Source organism: Empidonax traillii, unplaced genomic scaffold (assembly GCF_003031625.1).
Source record: "Empidonax traillii isolate 1590-97213 ecotype Southwest subspecies unplaced genomic scaffold, ASM303162v1 scaffold150:size1405651, whole genome shotgun sequence".
Classification (NCBI taxonomy): domain Eukaryota; kingdom Metazoa; phylum Chordata; class Aves; order Passeriformes; family Tyrannidae; genus Empidonax; species Empidonax traillii.
Window position 1 is genome coordinate 752,055 of NW_020955343.1, and position 17,936 is coordinate 769,990.

Genomic DNA, 17,936 nt, shown 5'->3' on the forward strand with positions numbered 1-17,936 from the left:
GTTCTTGTTGACACAGAGTTAAAGATACATCAGTGGTGTTGAAAGTTAATTAGGCTAAAATATGTGATGTATAATAAAAATAAACTTGGAAAAATTTCTGACATGACCAGTAACTGCTTTCCTCCTCCAAGGACATGGTATTTGCCATTTCATCCTGTCTGCAAAATATCACAGAATGGTGGTAGTTTGCAGCCAAATTTCATTTTCCTACCACAAGTCAACACAAACTAGACTTGAAAACTCATTTCTGAAGTGATTTGCATTTTTTCTGTTTAGCTTTTTGGTGCTTGCTAGACCCACATACAAATTACTTCCATTGAAATATATGTATTTTTAATAGATATTTATATTTTTATTGCATTTATACCCTTAGCATCTATCATCCAAGTAAAATCTAATCATTCCTCTAAATGCCTGAGACAAAATTTCAATTTTTGATGATTATTTTATATTCAGGTGTTGAACAGGGTCAGCAATTTGATTCCAAAGGGCAGGTCAGATGTGTGCAGGACTCGCACCCTCTGCATTAAGAGGCTCCCTTCTCTCCCACAGGTCCAACAAGCACTTCCCAAGTTGCTAATCTGCATTTAAAGACCCTTCCACCTCTTAAACCACTTAACTAAATACTTGAAGGTGTTAAAAAGCACAAGCTGCCTCCTATCTTCCAATATCTACAGAACTAACAGTGGCGTTCTTAACTTAGGAGCGACAAATACTAGAAAACCTCCACAATTTGGCTTCCATATCTCTGAATTGGTATTTCAGTGACAGATGTTTGTTGCGGCAAAAACCTCTGTCAGAACAAAATTAGGTGATCTATCATTTTAAGATATGGTCTTCATATACTGTTTACTCGAAGATATCACTTGCCTCAAGCCAATTTTGACCAAGAACATTTTGTGATATGGAAGTGATTTGTATATCATCATTTTTGTGATAAATGTAGCTCTTGAACACAAAATAACCCACTATTCCACAGTATTACAGTTAAAACTCCTTCCCCAGTAAATCTGTACTACTGCTTTTATTACTACAAAGATACTGTATCTCGACTTCAATGCATTTCCCATTTTTATTCACGGAATAGGGTTGCCTGGTTTCCTGGTTTTACATCAGGGAGGTGGACTTGTCCTCCTGTTTCACACCAAAGATGCTCATCCAGTTTTGGGGGGGCACAGGAGGAGCAGAGACACCACAACACCTACCCTGGATTTATTTCAGCAAAGGGGATGAGGGAAGCACAAAGTGATGCAAAATGTCTTCCAAAACGGCTGTGCTGAGAGGCAGGGACTGCCCTAGTTTTCCACACACGTCCAAAATTAACCATTTAGTTCCACTAACGCATTTTTAGGTGTGTCACCCCTCCTCCAAGAGTCTGAAGCCGCCTGATTCACGGATGATTGGAATAAACCATCCACCTGCACCTCACCCCCTCATGTTCAGAAGGGGAAGAAGGGGATGTAAAATCACCACAAAGGGGGCTGAGGATCACCATAAAACACACAACTTGGACAAGTGACAGGTGGAGGTGGATGAGACAAAAGAAAGGCATTCCAAGAGTCTGAGTAAACATCACTTCACAGAATCATAGAATATCCTGAGCTGGAAGGGACCCACAAGGATCATCCAAGTCCAACCGCTGGCCCTGCGCAGGATACCCCAACAATCCCATCCTGTCCCTCAGAGCATCGTCCAAATGCTCCTGGAGCTCTGTCAGCCTTGGGGCTGTGCCCACTGCCCTGGGGAGCCTGTTCAGTGCCAACCACCCTCTGGGGGAAGAACTTTTCCCTGAGATCCAACCTAAACCCACCTGGCCAAACCATCTCAAATGGTGAGGTAGAGGGGTTATTACCAGCTCTGCAGAATCTGACACCTTTTCAGGTGCACCTGCGAGCTTGACTACTAATTTGGGCTATAAATTATTAAATAAGCCACTGAGTAACCATAATTTGGTAGTGAGCTCAAGCCATTAATAGCCTTGGGTTAATCTAAGCCTAAATCCCAGCAATAAGGGCTCTAGTTTTAAATCCTTCTCAAAGGAACAGCTCACCTGACATTAATGGGATCCAGTGGACAAGGCAGAGAACAGCACCACTGTGTGTGGAGACTGGTCCCACTGGATTCACAGTCAGCCTAGTCAGGGCTCACAGATGAAGGGAACTCAAGTCAAGAGGTGACTTTCCTCCCTGCTGGCTCCATCATGGTGAAAGGAGGCTGCTGAGGTTTGTTTGTTGTAACTTAAATGGAATTTTCTACAGATAAACGATGCTGTCTTTTTTTCAGTGGTGTCCATTTGCACCCTGAGTAAAAATAGTCTAATAAGCTCCAAAATACAGGCAGAGAAAATCACTGGCACTTGACAAGGGATTCAGAGATGTTCCAAGTGGATCAGGAATGATCTTCAGGGATGCAGATGTGGGGGCTCTTCCAATACGTACAGCAAAAGGGATCAAGGTATTTCCAGACTAAGGAACTAAACTGCTTTCCAAATGTCTCAAACCCCAGCACTCCATGATCTGCCAGACACTACATCTGGAACAAAAACACTGTTAAGGGGAAAGATGATTTTTAATCTTGTTGCAGTAGGAGAACAGACTGGGAAGCAAAAAAGTTGTATTGGGGAACAATGTGAAATAATCTTATTATTAGGTTCACAATGCTGGAGAGCAACATTAAAGCTCAGAACTTTAATAATAAAATAGAATGAATTTAAAAGGACCACTATGGCCTTTTCCCTTAGGATTTAAAATAGCCCAGATCAGGGTGCACAGCCAAAATCAGGATACTGAAGTCCACATAGCTTACCTAAAAAAGCTGTGCTTCAGCAGGTGATAATTTTACCACAAGAGTTTGCCACCAAAATGTCTTTTATACTGAAATTGTGCGTACAGAACTTAAGTCTGGTCCTGGTTTTAATCAGCTGTCCTGGCTGGGAATAGGAAGGGAGGAGAGGAAAAACTGGTATCACAAGAGTATATATATAAGTAGAGTCCTCACTTGACTCCAGCTTTGACGTCTTCCCCCACACAAGCTTAGCAAATGCACAGTGCAAAAGAATTCTTTTCATAGCATAATTTCAAGACTTGTGTCATGTGACCCAGTTTTCCTTGCATTTTTAAAGTTTGAAGAAAAATGTGTGTATTGCATCCTCTGATCTTTTCACTTGTTGAGATCAATGTGTGCAAGCCCTCACAAAAGGGAAATTCTCCTTCGCAGCTGCTTTGTGGCTTAAATGGGAAAAATCACGGGTACAGGGCTATAAAATCTGCCCTGATGTGCAAAATTGACAGATTTCCAAACTAAATATCAAGTGTGGTAAAGTCATGAAAGGAAATCTGAATCTTTCAACAGAGAAAATGGCCGGAATTTTTACTTCTCAGGGAGTTTTGCCCATGATTAGTTTGCATCTGTCACAAGTGTCGAAACCAACAATTATTTCTATTTGTTTTTACATCAAAAAAACCAACCAAGACACCATGATTTGGCCTAGAGCAACGTAACCACTGAGAGAATTTTTTTGCCAGGGTTCAATTTGCATGATAAACTGTTGTTAACAGATACCATCTGTTTTTAAATTTAGTAAAAGGGCCCATATTATACAGCTCATTACAAATATTACTAACTCTTAGACAACGACTCTTGTAAAGTGTGTGTTGGAGCTAATGAAGTAGAAAGCTTAAACAACAAATCATTTACAAGTTTTTTGTACAATATTTCTAATGGAGGGAGTTGATAATCAAAGGAAAATGTAATCACTTATGTTAAGCAATCCATGGACTTAGTCAATGTAGCACAAACAGCCATTATGCAAAATTACGACATTAAAGGGAAAAAGACTATTGCAGACTTTGCATTTTACAGTGGATGCTACACAGGCTAGTAACTTGGAGAGAATTAAACAGGTGAGGCCCCCTCGCTTCCAAAATAGCATTTTTCCATCAAATATCACCAAGATATTCAACCTGGCCTGAGATTTGCTGCCCTGAATTAGACCTGACACCAGTAACAAAGGGGATTCTGTAATGGACATGGGCTCTCACAATACAGTGCATTAATGGGCATCATGGTGAACATAATCTGTCAGGAACAGTCACAATAAAGATGTTCTCCTGATTAATGTTCTACTAGGCCTGTGGTTAATAATTTATATAATTTGTATTAACTTTCAAATTGCCATCACTGTGGTGGACAAGGAAAAACACACAAACAATTCAATATAATAATTTTACCCAGGAAAACATTTTCTGTGGCAATTAAAACTGGTGGGTTCATAGAGGAGTAATCGTTCAAGATTTACAGAGATGAATTATTGTGAAGCAAAGCTGTGCATTTAAACCACAAAATAAGAAAATACTTCTAAGAGGTCATAAATACTTTATAAATTACATTAATATTGGTGTTTGGTATTACTTCATTTATATTCTTATAAACTGTGTTTTTAAATATTACTCCCATAACAATGGATGCTTCTATAAAATTAACAAACTTTTAAAATCCTGACAGTCTGCCTTATAAAAGTGTCTCCATTAATTTTTCTGTACTTTGAATAGAGAAATAGTAATGTTACAGTAGTAAAAAATGGTCATTCTGCATTCATTCTCGTAATCCTTGTTTTTGCACAAGGAATTCAGCACATGGCACAGTGAGGATGTGGGTATTGGTCAAGAATATCCTATGCTATCCTATCAGGATGATTAATGAAGGCACCTTTTTCACAGAATGTCAGACTCTGCCTTTTTAACAACTGACCTTTCATAGAATACTACTGAACTCATAATTCCACTTTTGTTCAGTTTCTTATTAGTGGAGTTAAAATTAATACTTATGGGAATGATGGCTAAGGTGATGCACAGTAAATCTTAGAGCACATCAACCTTCTGCACCGACTACCAAAGGAATAGCACCTGCATTTGTCTAGTTCAATAGCATAAGTATTCTACTAAAACTCTGTGTCCTTTTAAAAGACAAATTAGGTCAATATTCAACCCTCTTTCAAGCACAAAGCTCTACATATGGAGAGAGACCTGCAAAGTTCAGATATCCCTGTGAAATAGTTAATACTGTACACAGAGGGGGTTTTCATCCTGCTCCACTGCCTCAGACTTCCAAGATGACATGGACATTTATGGGAGACATTTAAGCCACCCACCCAGCCAGCCTGGTAGCTACAGTCACTCGTTCCCAATATGGCCAGACACATCTCCCTGCCCTGACAGACACATCTTCCAGCTGGGAGTAACAGCCCTGTGCTGTGCCACCACCAGGATGTTGAGGAAACCACTGATGCCAGGAAGATAACCCTGTTTTTAAACCAATGCACTGAAAAGTTGCCTGAGGTGAACAAAGGACCCCTGTTTCATTGAGGCGTTTAACATCCTGTTCTCAGGGGAGGGAACCACGATGTAACACAACATTAACTGTTAATTTACTACCACCCCAGAACACAAAAAAATTAATGCCGATTGAGCAACTTACTAGATGCCACACGAGTATCACACAACTGGGTCCTGTGGTGACATGCCACCCCCTGCAGAGGACAAGACAGGACTCTAAAAACAGAGTCCCCTGCCCCTTTCTCCCAAGATTGCCATCACTTGCCACCCGGCCTTCCCAGCTCCATCACAAACAGCTGCATGAGCCAGGGCTGGTCTCCAACTCACCAGGACAGACCATTGCTGTCACCTGCTCTTTCTCTTCCCTGTCCCACCTCCCTGGAAATCAGTGCCTTACTGCAGCTCCCCTACAGTCCTGATCTCCTCCATCCGGATGAAGACAACAGATGATTGGTGAAGGCTGACCACATCTCTGGGTTATTGCTGCTGACACACCTATAAGACAGGAATGGTCACACTGTTCCAGTGAAGATGGAAATACGACACAGATCAGAACAGGCCCGATATCAGGTACCACAGAAGTGCCAGCTGGACCAGGATTGTCCTGCTCAGGAGACATGATGAAGCTGCTTCATTTCTGAGGGCTCATGTGCCACTCCTGCACCACACTCTGCTCCTCGGCACAGTTGATAAGAAGTGACTAACACAGCTCTAAAGCAGGAAAGAGTCAGTTTAGATTGGATATTGGAAAGGAATTCTTCCCTGTAAGGGTGGTGAGGCCCTGGAACAACTTGCCTGGAGAAAATGTGGCTGCCCCATCCCTGGAAGTGTCCAAGGCCAGGTTGGATGGGGCTTGGAGCAACCTGGTCTAGTGGAAGGTGTCCCTGCCCATGGCAGGGGGTGGAAGGAGGTAGGCTTTTAACATCCCTTCCAAACCAGTCTGTGATTCTGATTCTAAGGTGCCTGAGCAAAAGCAGCTCAAATAAAATATGTTTAGTTACAGGAGAAGAACATTAAAAAAGCGCATGAGATTAAATCTTCAGTAAGGACATTCATTAACACAACTGGCTATATTTTTATGTCTTTTTAAAACACTGCCATCAACTCTTTTTCCTCAGCTTTATACATTAACATTCCTAAACCTCGAAGCCAGAAGCTCCAGACAGTTTTCCATCCTTGAAGGTATTTTAAAGATGTGAAACTTTTTATTGGCACATGAAGATCAAAATACACGCTCCAGCTGATGTCAAACACTTAAGACCTCACACAACTGGCAGCAATTCTGTTGTAAAACATGCAATAACACCAGCAAACTGCAGCTTAATTTTTCTCCATGCGTTCATTCGTATTCATGTGGATTCCATTCACATCCATTATGAGGGAAGGCAGCTGCATTATGGCCAAATATTGTATCTTGCAAACAGAACAGCGTTTGCTGCTTCAGCCCTTGCAAATCAAAGAGGGTTTCACCCTAAATGAGGTTTTCTAGAACAAAGCTAGAGGACAATGAGTTGGACTTCAACCTCCCCTTAGAGCTCAGTGTTTTTTCTAAGGTCAACATGGTGTAATTTAACTGTTCCATAACTGGAGATCTGAGACCTGTTCCATAACTAGAGACCTCCAGGCATGCTTTGCAGAAATACCTAGGGTTTGAAAAATAAAAACCACAAAAAATTACTTTTTTTTTTTTTCCTGGAATCAATTTTACTCCCACACCAAAAGAGAAAAATATTTCTTTGCTCCTTCAGGTTTCAGAAATGCCTTTGAAAGGATGGATGTCTTCCCTGCACAACAAAAAACATTTTACAACTTTATCATGGTTGGAACATTCAGAAGTTCCAAAAGAATCACCTCTGAAAAGCAGGAAAAATGTACTGAAATACTGAGTCATGGTCACTCAAGATGGGAAGTCAGGACTTCAGGACTTAACAGGACTCCCAGTTTAGAAGTGCTGGATGAATAAAAAGGTATTTCCCAATTAATGCTCACAGATGTGTCTCCTGCAGCCCAAAACAAAGCAGACCTTCCAATTCTGCAAGTGCTGCTCTGACAGAGCCTGCAGTTCTGTGAGGAGAGTTCCCTTGGTCATAAATTATCCTAATTACTTTGGAATTTTGATAACAAAGTGATGGACCTGAAAGACAAGAGTTGAGTGAAGATGAAGTTATAATGTGAATTGAGAAAAAGCAAAAGGTAATACAAAGAAGTGGAAGAATTGGTAGGATTTAGTTCATTGTTTCAGCTAGGCTGAATTAGTAAACAAGTGTTCATTTTGATGGTTCTTTTAAAGATTTCAATAAAACTAACAATTTAGATGCAGTCAGCTTTTGGAATTAATATCAATAAGCAAAACAATATAATTCATACATCTCTTCAGTGATCCAAAGGCTAAACCCAACCCAAAGCAGCCCTTCACTGCCACTCATACAGAAATTACAAAACATCCGAGAACAACAAAAAACAACAAACTTTTAGCCCTAAAATCATTAAAAATTACTGTTAGGTGACACTGCTTTCAAAGTGCAAATTTTTAATGTACATGCAATTTTGTAGCCTATAAAGAGTTCAATATTCTAGATCCACATCAGTGGGGAGCTCAGAGTCTGCACACCACTATCAGCAAGTACAAAGTGTTATCAAGAATGTGTATTTTTATTTTTCTTCAACTTCATTATATCTGGGGGTTGTTTTTGGGGCCACTTGGCTTCTTTTTACTGTGATTTATCATTACTTCAGACAAAAGATTCTTTGTTCCTTCTCAAATTACCTGCACACCCTGGATATCACACCTATCACGAGTGGTTTTTTGTTCCTGTCTGGGTTTGTTATTGCTGTTGAGTTCTATGAAAAGGAGTTTCAAGACGTATTTCCCAGAACAGACAGGAAGCAGGACACGCTATCACAACCCTGAGGATATCCTCTGTTTCACGCTGAGACATAAATCTTAAAGCCCACAGGACATCTGCATAAATGAAGAGCATCTGGACAACCTCAGAGCCACAAGCAATATTACCCAGCACGCAGAGAACTTCTGACCTACAGGAGTGGAGAGCTGATCCCCACCATGACCAACAGAAATCACAACCAACACTGGAGTGGAGTGAAATGGGACCTGGTTTAACACACAAGTTCACAATCAGAGCAGCAAAGGCAGAAAAAGCTCCTAAAATGTGCAAGAAATCAATAAAATCCCCCGAAAAACACGTCCACCTTGATTCATTGTCCTTGCCACCATCAGCAAAAGAAATCAAAGAAAATCTGACTGATTTTTAAAGAATTCAAGTACAGTCAATACAATCGAAGGTGCAACTCCAGGACCAGGTAAGTGCAGACTTTGGAATTTCAGAGGTATAAACAGAAGACATTTTCTATATTCTCCAGGTGTCCACGTCAGCATTTAAAATTAGAACAAACTCCTTCCAGAGGTGAAGAACATTCATGAGCTGTGAAGAATGACTACTTCCAAATTATTGAGGTATTACAGCTCAAATTGCCTTAATACGAGCTGATTTATATTTATGGCCAAGTTTCATACAGTGTTTAAACTTCGAACAACTCCTCCCCCAAGTCAGATCGTTGAACTTGAAGAGTTTAAAAAATAGGTCAGGAAATATTCTCCATCCTCCTTTGCCATTATATCAGGAATCTACACATCAGGATGTTCAGGGCAGTTATCCAGATAGAAGTTGTATTTTGTTAGCACAGTCGTATTTTATATTATAAAACAGACAATCGTAATATAACCAAAGAATCATGGAATCATTAAGGTTGAAAAAGACCTCTAAGATCATCACGTCCAATCATCAACCAGAACCATCATTACATTCACCACTCAACCATGTCCTCCAGTGCCACATCCACATGTTTTTTGAATGCTTCCAGAGATGGTGATTCCATAATCTCATAGAGCATCACAGGAGCTCTGGGTCTAGGGAAACAGCCCTCAAAAACTTGGTGTCCTTCCATGATGTTTTCTACACATCAGACCAGCTTTGGCCTGATGGCCACAGGAATTCCTCAGGAGTTTTTTATGTTTGGCATGGACTGACCCACCCAGGAACCACCACTCCTTCAGGGAGAGGTGTTCCCTTGGGCAGCCACCTGTGATACAACCCTGATTTAACTTTTAGGACCAATTTAGACATTTCATATTGAAGGAGGAAGGACTACAAGAGCATCTGTCTTACAGAGAACTTTCAAGGCTTCTCAGTGACTTCTGTGCCTAAAATAAATAATAAAAAAAGTTGAAATATCAGCTTAATGCCCAGACTCTGTGAGAAAAACAATCTGTGGGTCCTAAACTTTTACAAAATAGGTAGCCTACCAGCTTGGTCCTGCATATGTGCTGAGAAACATATCTAGTGTAGGTCCAAGAATGGGGAAAGAACTAGTATTTCTGACCATTTTCCTTCAATTTTGGAGAGACTTTCCATCAGGAGTAGAAAGTGGTCAGGATTTCTGTAGCTAAAACTATGTCAGTAAGCACTGGACACTACATCTGACGACAGGAACGACCTTGGCAGTGCCTGCCCAGCATCTCCAGGATAAGATCTGTGTGTGTGTGTGTGTGTGTGTGTGTGTGTGTGTGTGTGTGTGCGTATTTTAAATCAGCACCTGCACCCCATCACCTATGAAACAATAAACTCCCCCACCCTCCCAGGCCGCGTGACACTGATGGAGCATCGCCAGGAGCAGCATGCACGGGGAGACCGTTCATCATCATCATCTGAACACAAGCAAAACCCAACTGTGGACTGACAAAACCAAGGGGATGTGCATCAATAAACCAGAGCAAAAAACAAATGACGGGAAAACAACTGACTGGGAACCTAAAGGACAAAGTTTCTCACTTAATCTCGTTATTTCTTTCTCTGAACTAGCCCAGGAAGAAGAAGAGTCCTCTGCAGAATTCCTGTTTTGCACCAGGCATCCTGACATCATGTCTAAATCTACATCATCACCATAATAATAATAGGAAACTAAAATACAATTTAAAAATCTCTTAGTACAAATGACGATTTACATATCAGCAGCCTACAACAGTGAGCCTCTCAAAGGTCAAAATTAATTAAAGAAATTGATAGCTGCTCAAAATCTAATTTGATTAGCTGATCACTACATTTATTCAGGAATTGAGGAGCCACCAAAAAGTTTTTATCACCATCAAGTGATGGTGATTAATAAGCAATGAGGTAATTATGAGTATTTATCATTTGAAGGACTTATGTGCACTAAACAACCTTAAATTCTTCAAAAGCCAATAGAAACTTATTTGTGTTAAACAAGAACTGGGGAGAGAGAGCAAAGATGGGCTTGTGGAGTCAATCTATGAGATGTCTGCCCTTGGAATCATTCTCATTTAATCCTTTCACGAATAAGTGTTTTAAGGAATTTGGGAAACTTAGATTTACTGGTAACACCAGTGAAACCATCCTGACACTGAATAGATAGAACAGCTCCCCGTTTTCCAGGAGAAGAGACGACAACCCTCCATACCAGGGTGAGGCACCTCACACCACTGCTAGGAGACCTGATCAGAACCGGGACATTCTGATTCAAAATGAGAGTAAGATGGGATGTGATATGGAAACCACTACTAAATGTTTAATATGATCAGCAATTCACAATTATTTAAGTGTCTTTTTCCCCAATAACTTTTTCCACTGCATGATCTCGGGGAGAAGATAATGTGAGAAGCTGCTTTTGAATAAGTTATACATTTCCCTTGCTTTACTTGAACCTCACAATGCCACCATTATTAATATTTTTCCTCCACAAAACAGCACTAGCCTTCCAAAGAAAAAGTCCTTGACCAAAATATCAGAGGATATTAAACTGAGAAGTGATCTACTGATGCAAATCATTAAATCTATTTGCATTTGCTTACTGAACCCTAACACAGAAATTAAACTACATAGTGTGGGAAAAGAGCTGGTTTTGCATGGTTAAAAGGAGACATCTTGGAAGATCCGAGCTCTATGTCATTAATTTTCCTTCTTCCCCTCATTAACAAGTAAAATGTTTTCACTGCTTGAAAAGTTTTAATAAATAGGAAAAAGCAGGGCAGCTGACATAAGTTTTTAATGTAATATACAAGAGCTTTTAATATTTTTACATATATTAATGTAAAAGCTAAAAATAAATGTTAAAAGGTTACATTTGTGAAGAAAGAAAAATGGCATTTACAGTTACAGGGTAAGGTTTTAGAATTTAACTCCTTCTCTCCCGGCGTGGGGTTCTGAGGAGCATTTGCCATTTCCCTGAAAATCGCTGGAATTGCAGAGATGAGCCATTGCAGAAGTGCCTGGGGGCTAAGGACACATATTCCCTCCCAGCTCTGTGCTCCAGGATGATTTACGAGGCTTTGTCCTACCGAGTCTTAAATTCTTTTTATAGAAGGAATTAAGGGAGGCATGTTAAGAACAACTATAATTAGCACAGGCACTGGCAGTGTGTGATCCTTGAGCTTCACGGAAGGAGCCAAAGAGGCTCCTGGAGCTGCCAGTTCAGCCGGAGCTGGGAAAAGCCACTCAACACCAAAATGCCAGTGGCACCCTGGGCTGCAGCACAAGGAGTGGGACCAGCAGGCTGAGGCAGGGGATTCTCTCCCTCTGCTCTGCCCTTGAGAGACTCCACCTGGAGAACCATGTCCAGGTCTGGGGTCCAACATCAGAAGGACGTGGAGCTTCTGGAGCAAGAGGAAGTCACAGAGATGCCTCAAGGGCTGGAGCCCCTCTGCTCTGGAGCCAGGCTGGGAGAGCTGGCGGAGTTCACCTGGAGAAGAGAAGGCTCCAGGGAAACCTTAGAGCCCTTTCCAGTGCCTAAAGGGGCTCCAAGAGAGCTGGAGAGAGACTTGGGACAAGGGCTTGGAGGGACAGGACACAGGGAATGGCTTCCCAGTGCCAGAGGGCAGGGATAGATGGGATACTGGGAAGGAATTCTTGGCTGTGAAGGTGGGGAGGCCCTGGCACAGAGAAGCTGTGACTGCCCCATCCCTGGAAGTCCAAGACCAGGCTGGATGGGGCATGGAGCAACCTGGAATAGCGGAGGTGTTGCTCCTCACTGCAGAGGGGTAGAACCAGGTAACCTTTAAGGTCCCTTCAACCCAAATCATTCCATGTTTCTATAAACCCCTGCAATCCTGGTACTCCTCAAGCACTCAGTGTTGTTCTGATCACAGCATTTTCATAGTCAAGGCTCTCCAGGTTGACAGTGCAGACATTTTTTCAGTAAGCCACTTTATGCAATTCAATTCTGTCCCTCAAGGAGAGCTGCAGGATGGTTCCTGTGATCCAGGTGGGTGTCCCTGGTCACAGCCCACCATCTAACCCCAGAATGCCACTGTGGTTTTAAATTATTCTCAGTATTATCTATGTATTTTAATTTTTTTTTGAGGACCACAAAAGCCAGGGAAGAAACCCAAGATGAAGAGTTGCAATATTTAAGAATACCCACTAATTCTGGGACATAATAGAAACATAATCCATGTCATTATGCAGTCCATTTTCCCATTCTTATAGTCAGGATTTGCAATGGAAAAATGCTCCACTGCATTAATCTACCTCTGGCATGAGAAGTGGAAAGGTTCCACTCATGGCCTGAATTATAGAAGAGTTAGTAAAGATACACCAGGCACAGTATCTGTGGCACAGAAAAGGGCAGGGCATCAGGAAAGGATTTATTTTCTGAGTAATTTCTTGAAAAGCTGATGCTGCATAGACAAATTCTCACACTCCTCTTAGGTGAAGTCATTTTTTAGCACTATTACAGCTCTACATCTTCTGCACTAGGAAAAAAAAGTCATATTTGTGATATTTTCAAGTAGGTGTCTGCACAAGTTATATTATCTAATACAATTTGTTGTTGTTTTTGCCATTTTAAAATATCAGCACTGTAAAACGTGATCACTGGGTTGTTATAACATGTCTTGCTTTAGGACTCTTAGCCAACTGTCGAGGTTTACAAACACACACCAGTGGAGCAGCAAAGCTTTGTGTTCTCTGAAATGGGGCTTCTAGTGCTCTGACATGGCATTGTCTCCATTAACATTCAGGGTTTGAAAACCTCAGACTAGTGCCATGAATAACTGCCCAACAGAAATGGAATGGTTTGGGTTGGAAGGCCCCATCCAGTTCAACCCCCCGCCATGGGCAGGGACACCTTCCACTATCCCAGGTTGCTCCAAGCCCCGTCCAACCTGGCCTTGGACACTTCCAAGGATGGGGCAGCCACAGCTTCTCTGGGCAACCTGTGCCAGGGCCTCCCCACCCTCACAGCCAAGAATTCCTTCCCAATATCCCATCTAACCCTGCCCTCTGGCACTGGGAAGCCATTCCCCTTGTCCTGTCCCTCCAAACCTTTGTCCAAAATCCCTTCCCATGTCTCTTGCAGGCTCCATTCAGGTACTGGAAGGCTGCAGTTTGGTCACCCTCTTCTCCAGGCTAAACAATCCCAATTCTCTCAGCTTTCCTCCATCCCTCTGATCATCCTGGTACCTCCTCTGGATTTGCTCCAACAGCTCCATGTCCTTCCTATGCTGGGCCTCCAGGGCTGGAGGCAGCTCTGCAAGTGGGGTCTCACCTGAGTGGGGTAGAATCCCACTCTCCCCTGCTGCCCACACTGTGGGATCAGCCCAGGGCACCCCTCCTCCACCAAATCCAGCCTTTCATCCATCAAAAAAAAAAAATCTGGATTTTTGTTTTATTTTTTTTACATAGAGCCCTCCAATGTTTCTCTGTCAAGATTTCAGGACAAAACCACAACTGAAGACTTGCAAAACCCGCTCCCATTTGAATGTTGCAATACTACCTTTGACAGAGAACAGCAATGCAGCAGTGCTGTCAGGAAAAATAACCCAGCCAAAGTCTAGTATTGATTACAGTGGAGTTCCTCAAGATTCACTTCAGTTTAAGTGAGAGAGAATGTAAGTTTTACTAATCATGCAGAATGAGATTCACCACCCACACCTGACAGCAAAACTTCTCCTGCAAACCATTTCTAAAATCACATGAAACCACATATTTGACCCGTCCTACGTGTAAGGTTTTGCCATAGTCTAAACTCTAAAAATGCAGAAGTTATTTTGTTTAAGTTTTTGAAACACCATTTCCAATAAAAAGTTTTCTTAGCTTGATGCAGCATAAACAATCTGTAGCTTCTCCACAAGAAGCTAGGAAAAACTGTAGCCCAGTTTATTTTTAATAAAAGGAAGACTACGCTATATAATAACTCTTCCTGCCACATCCACTGAATCTGCTGAAATAAAGATTGATGCCTGGATATTTGTAGAGACTTCTACCAGAGAAGGTAATATTTCTTTTTTCCTTTCTTTCCCCCCCCCTTTTTTTTTAAATATACTTTCCTGTTATTTTGAAGTAATTTGAAGTAACAAGCATCATCTCCCTATTACCCACGAATCTGCATGTTTTCTTTCCAAGACAAGTGGCAGAAAACTCAATGAGATTTGTGAGAGCTTCGTGCCACGAGTTAAAAGAAATTTGGAAATAAAGAGTTTTGAAAGAGAAACATGTTTAAGACTGACCTTCTTCTGGTGACTGTTCCACAAAGGCACCCAAAACAGGCTTTCACTTTGCTCATCAATATGAAAACCAATATCGTCAGGATCGTGAGGGGTTAAAAGGCAAGAAATGCCTAAAATCCTGTGTGGATTTTGCCCAACATGTTGAACAAGCATCACCCAGAAGAACCAGGTGCTCTCCAAGCCAAAGTACCTCTTTGAAGCTTTTGAGGACAAGGTACCTCAGAAGCAAAGAACATGAGGAGTGGGCCAAGAACTTCACCTCCCTGCACCCCAAGGACTCCCACCCGGAGCCCTGGGGCCCTGAACACAAGAAGGACATTGACCTGTTGGAACAAGTCCAAAGAAGAACCATGAAGATGCTCCAAGGGCTGGAGCCCCTCTGCTCCGGAGCCAGGCTGGGAGAGCTGGGGGTGTTCACCTGGAGAAGAGAAGGATCCAGGGAGACCTGAGAGCCCCTTCCAGGGCCTAAAGGGGCCCCAGGAGAGCTGGAGAGGGAGTTTGGACAAGAGCCTGGAGACACGGAACAAGGGGATGGCTTCCCACTGCCAGAAGGCAGGGAGAGAGGGGAAACTGAGAAGAAATTGTTCCCTGTGAGGGTGGTAAGGCCCTGGCACAGGCTGCCCAGAGATGCTGTGGCTTCCCCATCCCTGGAAGCGTCCAAAGCCAGGTTGGATGGGGCTTGGAGCAACCTGGGATAGTGATGTTGTTCCTCATTGTGGAGGGGTGGGACTAGGTAACCTTTAAAGTCCCTTCCAACCCATACCCATTCTGGGATTCCACGACTCACCACACTCACTCCCATCACACACAGCCTGTATCTCAAACCTCACCTGTTTGCATTAACACCTACAAAAGCACCGTCTAATGAACCATTTCCCAGCCACTGTAAACAGTAATTAAATACTTTAAACTATAAAAAAAGGAAAGTTCCCTGTAAAACATACTTTGGTCATCCATAAGTGACATCAGCTCAAATGATTATGGTATTGACAAGAGGTAAGTGCTCTGTTGTGCTGGCAGGAAAGTGATGCAGCTGCGCTTGTCCACAGTCGTTGGTGTCCTAACACAGAATCATTAAGGTTGGAAAAGACCTCTCTAAGATCACCAAGTCCAACCATCAACCATCACCACCACCACATTCACCACTAAACCATGTCCTCAAGCTTGAACACACCCAGGGATGGTGACTCCAACACTTCCCTGAGCAGCTTGCTCCATCGCTTTACAATCCTTTCCATGAATTTTTTTTTTCCAAAGTAAACCATCCCTGGCACAGCTTGAGGCTGTTTCCTCTCCTCCTGTCCCTTGTTCCCTGGAAGCAGAGCCTGACCCCCCGGGGCTCCCCCCTCCTGTCAGGGAGTTGCAGAGCCAGAAGGTCCCCCCTGAGCCTCCTTTTCTCCAGGCTGAGCCCCCTCAGCTCCCTCATCCACTCCTGGTGCTCCAGACCCTTCCCCAGCTCCATTCCCCTCTCCAGACAAGCTTTCCTTTCCCTGCTCCAACTCTACACTTACACCTTATCCAAAACCATTAACTTCATTACTCCAAGTATGTCTGCCTCCTTCAGGTTTCATTCTGTATAATTTTAATTAGAAAATCTCTGTTGCTACACAGTAATTTTAAGGATGAGCTGAATGGGGAGGAGCGGAGCCTCTTCCAAGCCACATTGCCAATTATCCTCTCTTCACATAAGGCACATCAGATGTTCATGGTAAACCAGAAATGTATTCAAAGCAGCAGAGTAGGTGCATACCTGCCTCCTTCAGAGGGTTTTTACTGTGCCCCTGAGCTCCACTAAGTTTCTTATCCTTGGCGGATGCTTATTGGAAAAATAGGAGGAGTGGCACTCTCCCAAATGCCTCCCACTTGTGGCATCAAAGTGAGATATCACTCACAGTAAATTTTACAGTATGAGGAATGAAACAGTTAGCAAAGTTGACATTTAAACCATCATCACTGGCTATGATTAAATACCTCAGAGATGAACAGAGTGGTTCACACCTCTGCAAGTTATTGTTCTAGGCTCTTATCAGAGCCCGGACGCCACTGCATCCGCCGCCTTTCCACACACTTGAGATTTTCTTTGAATCTGTAATAGCTGGAAACCTCTTTAAGCAGAGATTCTGGAGAGTTTCTGATAATGTTACACTGGCAGAGATTGACTGAAACCCTGGCGAACCTCTTGAACTGCAGATTCACCCTTAAAGGTTTAGGCAGATTAATAATACAAGAATGACCAAACTGGCTTCTTGTTCGTCCTCCTCTGATCTCTTTCAGCAAGATGTAGGGAAATGAAATGCTGTAAAGAAAATGGCAAATAACCTGCAAGAAACACAGAGGGCAGATGGGATCCCACTGCTTCCAAGAGTCTCTTCCAAAAACAGTATAAAAGGGAAATCTGATTTATTCCTACACCACAAGGAAATTATCTAGTCTGTGATAACCACCATGAAAATACATGTTTTGACCACTGAAGCAATAATAAAGCAAGTCAACCTGACCAATTTCCCTCCTCAAACATGCAGTTTCTCAAATACAAGTTCACATCCCTACCAACAAGCACACAATTCCCAAAGTCCATGGAGGAGGAGCAGACCACCTGCATATGCTGCCTCCCGCAGGAGCTGGGAGCTCAGGATCTTCCGTCAAGATCAACCTGTCTGTACACCCCAGCAGTCCCAGAGTGGAGGAGCAGGAGCCCAGAGCCAAGGAGGTGGCTGTCCCCAGATCACCCACACCTTGGGATGTCCCATCCAAAGATGGTAGTGACAGATCACAGCAGCTCAGCTGAGCTTTTAAAGTGGAAAATCTCAACTCCTCATAATGGCATCCTCAAATCCCACGGTGGATATAAATATTAGAGTTATTGGCATCTCCTGGGATCTGTGCCCACTCTTCAGGTGGCAAATTCAACTTTCTTTTCACACAAAAACTCTTCAGTCCATAGGAGTATAATGGTGTTCATCACTCCATGCTCAGCAGGGAAACATTTTCCAACCAGACAATGGAAGCTGCTTAGTTTACCTCAAAACATGTTACACAACAGCCCTTTTACTACAATCCTC